Here is a 9421-nt window from a genome sequence, read left to right on the forward strand (position 1 = left end):
CCCCACATGGGTACAATGAGTGAAGCCCATTTCTGGTGTTCCCGCCGTGATATTGCTGGAAAATTGCTAAAAGCGGAGTAAAACCAAACTCACTCACTTATACAGACACAAAACATGGTTGTCCGAATCAACATGCAACGACAACCAGAGACATTCTGTCCCACCCACCTTACTGAGTATGGTTTTACGCTGCTTTTAGAAATATTCAAGCAATATCACGGCAGGGGACACAAATCTTAGCTTTCCAAACTTATAGGTCGTCTCCTGAAACACCCACCGCAAGGACCAAAAACGTGCGAAGACACCCTTGGGCACAACCAGTCTGTTTGTAACCGGTACGCAGAGAGGAGTTCATTAACGTAAAAGTGAAACATGAAAGTATGGATCTTTCCATGAGGTTATTTGAACAACCCACAGGCAATACGATGACATTTCCGACGCGACAATGTCACTTTAGGTTTCTAGCCTCCGTTAACCATCCATTAAGATTCTTGCCTTATCTATCTCGGTTTGATTATCTCACCCTTCGGCTTCCACTCTCAGATAATTGCTGGGTTTCACAACTTTGAAACATAAAGTACATTTCATTGTAACTGTATACAATTACCGACCAACAGGTGTGCTGAGATTTTGAGAGGATCATTTCCGGTAACATACACAGTAGCCGGAGTGAAAACATGTATGGTTTTTTTCTGTATTTGGAAGCGAATGTTAAGCATTACAAAGGGAGAAAAAGGATGACATTATAAGTTACAGTAGAAATGAAGCATATTACTCTTCCTTGTGATGCAGATATTCGTAATGTGACATTAGAGACAATACATTCACCAATTATACCAACTCAGGAGAGAAACGTCCGCAAGGCCTGAACTAAGAAACAGCTAGTGAGAAAAATGCGACCAACATTTGACATGGATAAAAGGTCAGCGCCAGAGAAAAGCCAGTTTCGAAACAGATTCCACTGGCAAAGTATCAGCGAAAAATATAATGGATCACTGAAACTTAAGGACGATACACGGTGTTTGTGAAAGGGGAAGCACAAACACCCCTCATTAATTCACAAGTGTTTGGTTGTTGCCACAAGACATGACTGACTGACTGACTGAGTATGGTTTTACGCCGCCTTTAGTAATATTCCAACAATATCACGGCGGGGGACACCAGAAATGGACTTCACACATTGTACCCATGTGGGGAATCGAACCCGGACCTTCGGCGTGACGAACAAACGATTTAACCACTAGGCTACTCCACCGCCCCCACGAAACATGAACATTTGATGTGTAGAGATGAGAATAGCGTGTAATAATTTGGCGTGCCAATTAAGCGACAAATGACAAATCTAATTCTTATGCTCGTGTAGATGTTAGTACCACTGAGCAGCCATGCCGCAGTTTAACATGGATTGCTTATGATAAGAAATGCTATCTTTTCAAAGCCTATTTATTTGGCGCGGTGTGGGGATAAAACCATTAAACTTCCTTTTTGTGTTAGTTGAATTTGGAATTAGAAAGTGTAATCCCTAATATATCTTGTGTACATTGGACCACTTTCAGAAAGTCATTGTGTATTCATAGCTTCCCATTGTGTATTCATAGCGAGTTGGTACCTCACTCTGGGAGTGTGGGTTGGAATCCCAAAGGACTAAACCCCAAAGCATTTGTATTTTTGCACTCACTCATTTTATAATCAGCTCTGATTGTTTGTATCATTTTTTTTATTCATGACCTGTATCGTTAAGTGACACGTTATGGTTCTTGTGTGTTACGGGGCGGTGGGATAGTCTAGTGGTTAAAGCGTTGGCTCGTCACGCCGAAGACCCGGGTTCGAATCCCCACATGGGTAAAATGTGTGGAGCCCATTTCTGGTGTTCCCCCGCCGTGATGTAGCTGGAATATTGCTAAAAGCGGCGTAAAACCAAACTCAGTCAATCAGTCTTGTGTGTTACAGAGTGCGATGTGTACGGGAAGATGATGACAACATATGACAGCTTGGCAATAGGTGGTCACAACCATTTATGATATACTCACTTACCCGAAGATGAATGCATTCGCCGGTGTGTGAACTAATCTAAATGTTTATGCTTAAGCGCTGAAATGACTAAAACCTATCGCACTTGTTACCTCTCGGAGTTTGGGTATCTCGACGACCTCATAGAATACAGAGCAAGTGAAGTGGATGCTTATTATGTTGGAACAAGAGATTGTGAAACGCGTTAATATATAGCAGCAAACAAAACGTCAGTGCGAATTCAAAATGAGATAGGTACTGTAATCAAATCATTACAGAAATGGACATAGTAAGCGGATCAAAAACTTTTTTGTGTACAATATTTCGACACATCAATGAATAACTCAGCACAATTTCAAGACATTACGTTATCGTTTGCAGTCCATTCAGACTCTTGACTTCACTATCCAGTGTGAACACCACGAGCGGCAATAACTGCAGCACAGCGTCTATGCATGGAGTGCACCAATCGATTGATGAAGGCCATTGGCACCTGGAACCACACTCTGAGAAAGGCCTGGCGCAATAAATCGGCTGTGTTCGGCCTTGGTATGACATTATTCAGTCTCATCTGAATTTCAACCGTATATTGTTTTTAGATGTTATGAGTAACTTATATTTCAAATTTGAACGAAATCGGGGAAGAAATGGATTTTTAGAAAATTCTCCCCCTACACTCATTACAGAAAATACACAAGGGGTGACACTCGCGATGCTAAAAGCCTGATCGAAGACTGGACAGCCCGACTATTTTAACGTGCGTTCAATCAAACCTTACGTTTTTCACAAAACAATGTGATGGGCTTGTAGATTATTCTTTTAGCCTTCTGCTCGTCGTATTCAGTTTGTCTAACTGCATTTCATATTTGACCACTGACCCTCGCATTAGCACTGCCCTCCGTTTTGAACAAACGTCTGGCCGCCCTTCGGTAAACATCGACACTGTCCGAAAATCTCGGAATGACTCGGAACACAAAACGGCTCTCATTGGTCAATTTCAACGTGTGTGGGAAAACAACAAACAAACATGCAGACAGGACAGTGAGAGGGGCCATCGTGGCATCGATGGCCATAATGTGTTGATTTTGGGCACAGGCAAGACCACCTTATTGCGCCAAATCAGAGAGGAATTATCGAGGAAAGGAAAAGGAGTGAGGACTACGGCGACAACTAGGCTCGCAGCCGCTAATATTGATGGGGTTACGCTCAATCGTATATTAAAGCTGTAACAATATTCCAACTGTTATTAAAGAGAACACGTTTGTAAGACAGTTGTATATACAAAATTAGTTCATGTTCCGAATGGTCAGTCTCTCTGGTTTAGTAAATGTGCTCTTCTATTTTATTGATGAAAACCAGATTCCATTTACTGGTAACTGGGAGTACCAACAAATAAGTATCTACAAACATTCTATGACTTTATACAAGAATATTACAGATTATATCGGAAGTATTATTTATGGCAGAGACACAATCTTTCCCAACTGAAATATACCGTTTACAGATATTTTGTTCATGTAATGAAAACAAGGGTATTGGAAAGCTGAATAGCACACGAAGTACAAAATGAATTAATAATCACTCCAAATAAACATTTCATGTATGTGATGGTGAATTATGATCTATATGCGGTAAGATATGTGAGAAATTATGAATGTAAAATCTGAACACTCACAGTTTGTGTGTGAACGGTTATGTCCGAAACTAACAATTGTCTTACAATGTGTAGCTTGTGGCGATAGTTCAACATGTGATTTAACTAGTGGCCATGACTACGTTCAACAGTATATTACAACTAGGTGTTATGCCTGACAGGCGGTGGGGTAGCCAAGTGGTTTAAGCTTTCGCTCGTCGCGCCGAAACCCGGGTTCGATTCCCCAAATGGGTACAACGGCTGAAAAACATGTCTTGTGTCCCCCGCCGTGATATTGCTGGAATATTGCTAAAAACTGCGTAGAACCATACTCAAAATACTCAAATATCTTACGGTGTTTTACAACTAGTGGCAATTTCAGCAATATAATACAACTTAATGTGACAGTGTATTACAATTAAAGGGCCTATATCTGACAGTTTGTAAAACTAGTGGCTACATCTGAAAGGTGTCTCTCGAAAGATTAGGTAGGTAGGTACGGCTTATCATGATGCCTTGTGTCAAGTCATACTGATTTCGATGTATTATCCTGTAAACAGTTAAAAAGTAATTAAGGAAAACACTACAAATCATGTTATTATCTTTTTGCATTAAAAATGGCATAACGTCAATTAATGTACAGTTACTTTATTCCAGTAGTATATAAATCAGATTTAGATCCGAATTTTCATAACTCTTCTTCATTACGTAATACATAGTGTTACTTTGTTTCAAAGTGCTCGTTATTACGTAACATAGTTAAAATACGAAAACGTATATAATCAAAATCATTTAATGAGTTGTGCTTACACTTTACTCAAGAGGTGAAAAGGTTGGGTACACGTTACAGTACAAATTAGAATTGTGCCTGACGGTAGAGGTTGTACTCGTGTTCCACTGAACAGTACATATTCAATGAGAGATAAACACCACAAATCATTTCACTAAAATGGAGATGGTATACATTACGGGTCTGAACAGATAATTCTTTTCAAACCTACTCTCATGACGCTGGAAATGACATACAGCAAAGAGTAGCAATGTCAGACATCAGGTCTGTTCTATAATTATTCCTGAGGAAGAAGTCTAGTTTCGTTCACTCATCTCTCCTCTGTATGAACATTTATCGAATAGCAATTACAAATAGTATTGCACCAATTACAATGTAATATACATTATTTCCCATCCCTTTGTCTCTTCTCTTGATCCAGTTAAAAATCATCGCTCGCAGCAAGGCAAATAAATTTGAATATTGCCTGGAGGCAAGCTTAGTACAACGATATTATATTCCGTCTATCGACCTAGTTGCAATGTGGACCGAATATATTAATACGAAGTCCTGGTTCTCTGACAACCTCATGTGATCCCCTCTGTTAGTGTCTAAATCTTCTATGGAGTCCGCTATGAAGAGCTAGTGTTGTATCAGTCAGAAGGATCGAAGTGATGTCTTAACATTAACAATGAGCACTATAGAGGTTTTTTCGACGGCTTAGCAAAAGGAACATTTGATCGATGGGAATGGCATTCGTTATGTGACCTTCTCAAATTATTTTTTTCAGTAAATTCATTCATTTCCTCTCACGAGAAAAGTACAACCAATCGACCCTCATAAACATTCTCGAACGAGAAACATTGGGTCATCCTCGGAATCCTCTAGAGGTTAGATCAAGTAGTATGAAATACTGTCGATGAGTTGTTTTGGGTCACATCAAAAGACAGACCAGAAGCACCGTAAACATTACATGGGCTGCACTGCATTAATAGGAGTAAGAGGTGTATAATTACTGGCAGCTATCTGAAGAATAATAAAGACTGACATCTGATGAGACACAAGCTAGAATATAATAAGCGAGGAAAGCAAGTCGTGTTAGAAAACAGTAAACCTGAGTGTAAACGAACACCAGGAACAGTATCAAAATCACCTTTCAAATGCACCTTACGAAATAAGTTGGCGGTATAATGCATTAATAATCTATGTAAAACCAAACTCACTCGCTTACTTGACTCAATATAACTACATTTTCTGATTAAGATTAGTGAATGACACTCACCCGAATTTCGTAGTCATTGGGTAACTTAAGCTTAAGACTTATTGTAATCAAACAGGTGATCGGTAAAAACTAAAAGGATGAGCGACAAAATTATACTTCATATATCAAGTATGTCACTTCACTGGACGTGATTGTACAATCGACTTTAAGTCAAAAGTTGTTGTATTATCATAATTCAGTAGGAATTGAACAGAGATCATCGATGCGACGACGATAAACTTAAACTATCATGATATCCAGCCACGCTTATTTTTTTTCTTTTGGTTTTTAAGAATGTAAATTCCACGTGGACAGCTGGTTACAAAATGTTGAGATCTGATTAAATTCAAACTGCCGATAATGTTTCCAGAGAAGCAGTCATACCGGTGACAATTTTTAACTGTTATCCCTAAATGAAACAATGTCACCGTGAACTGAGATTCATAACTGTCCACAACCTTCTAGAGCTGTTATAATTGATACACCCTTAACAGATATAAAACATCAAAGACGGTGAATAATCCGTCTCCAGTATCTGCCGAAACCAATTACATTTGGTGTTAAAGTCAAAACAGAGATGACATGCACGTCTTTACAGCAATTTACAGTGAGAGAGAATCATTTGTTGCTGTCATCACTGTGTCAGCCTTTATGAACTTCATTCATACAAACTGAATATTCATGAATATACAGTTGCTTCTTCTCCTCTTGATTTTCACATTCCCCCGTCCCCTTTACATGTCCAGGAGGTCATATTAACCGTGTGTGTGTGTGTGTGTGTGTCTGTGTCTGTCTGTCTGTCTCTTGGTCTGTCTCTCTGTGTATTTTCGTCGTAATTAAATCTTCTAAACAATGCTTCTAATTTGTGTTCAATCAAGGAAACTAACCAATTACACTTTAATCAATGTCTTAAAGGACACATACCAATATCAAGGGACATATCGATTACAAGGATCATTTCAAACAGAGAATTCGTTTAATGAGCGGTCTACGCACCCAGCATGTCAGTTTTTACCTGGGAAACGAAAGCCACAATACACTTTCACAATACACTGAAGCCACAATGCACAATGACCTCATAATGTACAGAAATTCATTGTATATCGATTAAACTGGGAGATTTGTAACGTTTTGACAATTTTGACGTTTCAGTAAACTAAGAACGCTACAATTGGTACGCTATGTTCCTTCGTTGCCTACCCGTGAAGATCCGGGTTAGAATATCGATCTTCAGTAACCCATGCTTGTCGTAAGAGGCGACTAACGGGATCCGGTGGTCAGGCTCGCTGACTTGGTTGACACATTGGTCATCGGTTACCAACTGCGCAGATCGATGGTCATGTCGTTGATCACTGGATTGTCTGGTCCAGACTCGATTATTTACAGACCGCCGCCATATAGCTGGAATGTTTCTGAGTGCGCGTAAAACTAAACTCACTCACTCACTCCTTCGTTGCCAAAACACCAGTCGGCGATGAACGTCTCAAAGTCAGTTTTGACGTTGCAGTAAACTGAAGACGCAACAAAATGCCACAAAACCCTTTCCATAATCATAAGAATTTTTCAATCCGATAAACCATGGCCTGTGTCTGTGGATGAAAATGCCAAAACGTGTTGTATAGTTATCATGCTTATTAAAATACGCAACGAATATTTGCTTTACCAGCTTTAATTTTTCCCCTTTCCCTTCATGGTCCTATGGAGTCTTTTTGGATAGAGCGTGTGCCCTGAGTGCAGAATGTGGGAAGTAGGCGCCATATACCTAAAGACCTTGAAAGATTTTGCTTTTTGTAACCCTGGCTGGCGCTCGTCATCAATGGTATAAAACCTGGTTGTCTCGGAGTCAGTATACATTGTCTTAGTACTGTATTCGGCATAGTATCTCTGATGGCTATAAATTAGTCAGAGGTAGTAACAGCTGACACACGCCATGCACACCCTTGTGTGAAAAGGAATTATTTTCACTCAAATATTGTGTCAATGATACAAATTAGAACACTGATACCTTTTCAAAATATTTAGATTGGCAACTGCATCCATTTTGTGATAATGAAAACGTTATTGACACCCCACATATCTTCATGCTGGGCACATCAATGAAATATTACAATAGCATGTCTTTTGAAAGAGTTCGTGTAATGAAAACAATTTTGATTGTCAATGATTTGTCAAAGCAGAATAGCGCATGACACGACATGTGTCACAAAACCTGTAAAGTATGAAATTGAATTGTGAGTGTTTCACCAAAATAAACATAAACCTTTAAATATGCAATGAGACATCCGACACCTCACAGCAAATAAACGATATCTGCAGAAAACTTAAAGCAACCTACTTCAGCACAACAAACGTTGGATCCTTTGATGGTTAAATGCATCCTTTAACCTCTGTTATTGTGTATAAATCTGTAGTTCTCCAGCGTGCCCTCTGCGGATCTGATCTCTGTACAACCTCATCATCTGTTGCATGAATGCCCTGACCAGCGTGTTTGTGACAACGGAGAGACTCTGTAGCTCTCCATCCTGGACACGTTTGGCGTAGATGAACAAACAAGAACTCTTCTTGGGGGACACGCCCTCGATATTGAGGATCATCAACTGGTTCACCTTGTGGGACTATTCTTCCTCTCCAATGAACTCATTCGCCATTGACATTTTAACTAACTCCTCCCTACTTCCCAGCTGCAAATCCGTGTCGACATGATGTTAACTTTACGTGACAATTCTCCTTCCCCCACTACAAGATTGGCAACGGACTTCGAGAGGGAACGATAGAGCTTCGACGATGATGCAAGATCAAGAACACTTACACAATTGTTAAAATACATGACGTAATTATGGATGATTGACGACTCACCATACGCCTTAAAGCGACTACAATAGGCAATTGGTCATTACTATACTTAATACTACTATAGGTACTTTGTTACAAAAGGAATGGGACACTTCAGTGGTTAAATACTGTAATAATTGTGTCGCATGTCTGATAGGAGATACTTTTATGTGTCATAAATAATCGTGGTTATACAGCACAAAGGACCATCTGTCATAGTGCGCGACAGACACGATAGTCCAACAGCACACATCGATATTCAAATCATGAACGGAAGGCTCAGAGCACATGGAACTAGCGCTATAATTAATTTGAGAGGAAATGCAAAAGTGATAAAGGAGGACCTTTTAAGCTAAGCTTGTATCGGGATCGCTGTATTTTGTTCCATAAAGGCAGTTAACTGTTGCTGTTCTGAGTGAAAATCTTCAGAACTAACCGCTGCTGATAATGAACCCCTGTCGTTGTCTACACGTTATCCTAGAATCAGAAGCAGCTCTATCGATCATTGTCCTAAGCCTGTTGCACTATCGGAAAACCCATATACAATTGTTTTATACCCATTTCGAACATCTTTATGAGTTATGTAACACAAGTGTAGTAGGGCGGAAGAAAGATTATTGATAGTTTCTTATTCTAAATCAAACAACTGTATGTATATAGTTTGTTGAGTTGCTGAACAAAAATCAACCTGTGGTGTTCCCTCGCTTCGTTTTTTCAGACAAGCACTTGACTTGCCTTTGCACGTGTTTGAAGTGTGCCACAGTGTGGCAGGATCCGCTCATCTTTTTGCGAACACCAGGTATGATTCCTATATCACTGTGATTAATAAACACAATTATGTGTCATGTTTATGATATAGTCAGAATCGAACAGTGGAGATTTTCTAAGGTCGTGAAAGTGTGTGTTTTTTGTTGTT

The sequence above is a fragment of the Haliotis rubra genome, unplaced genomic scaffold, assembly GCF_003918875.1.
Source record: "Haliotis rubra isolate DU_JTF1 unplaced genomic scaffold, ASM391887v1 Scf9, whole genome shotgun sequence".
Taxonomy (NCBI): Eukaryota; Metazoa; Mollusca; class Gastropoda; order Lepetellida; family Haliotidae; genus Haliotis; species Haliotis rubra.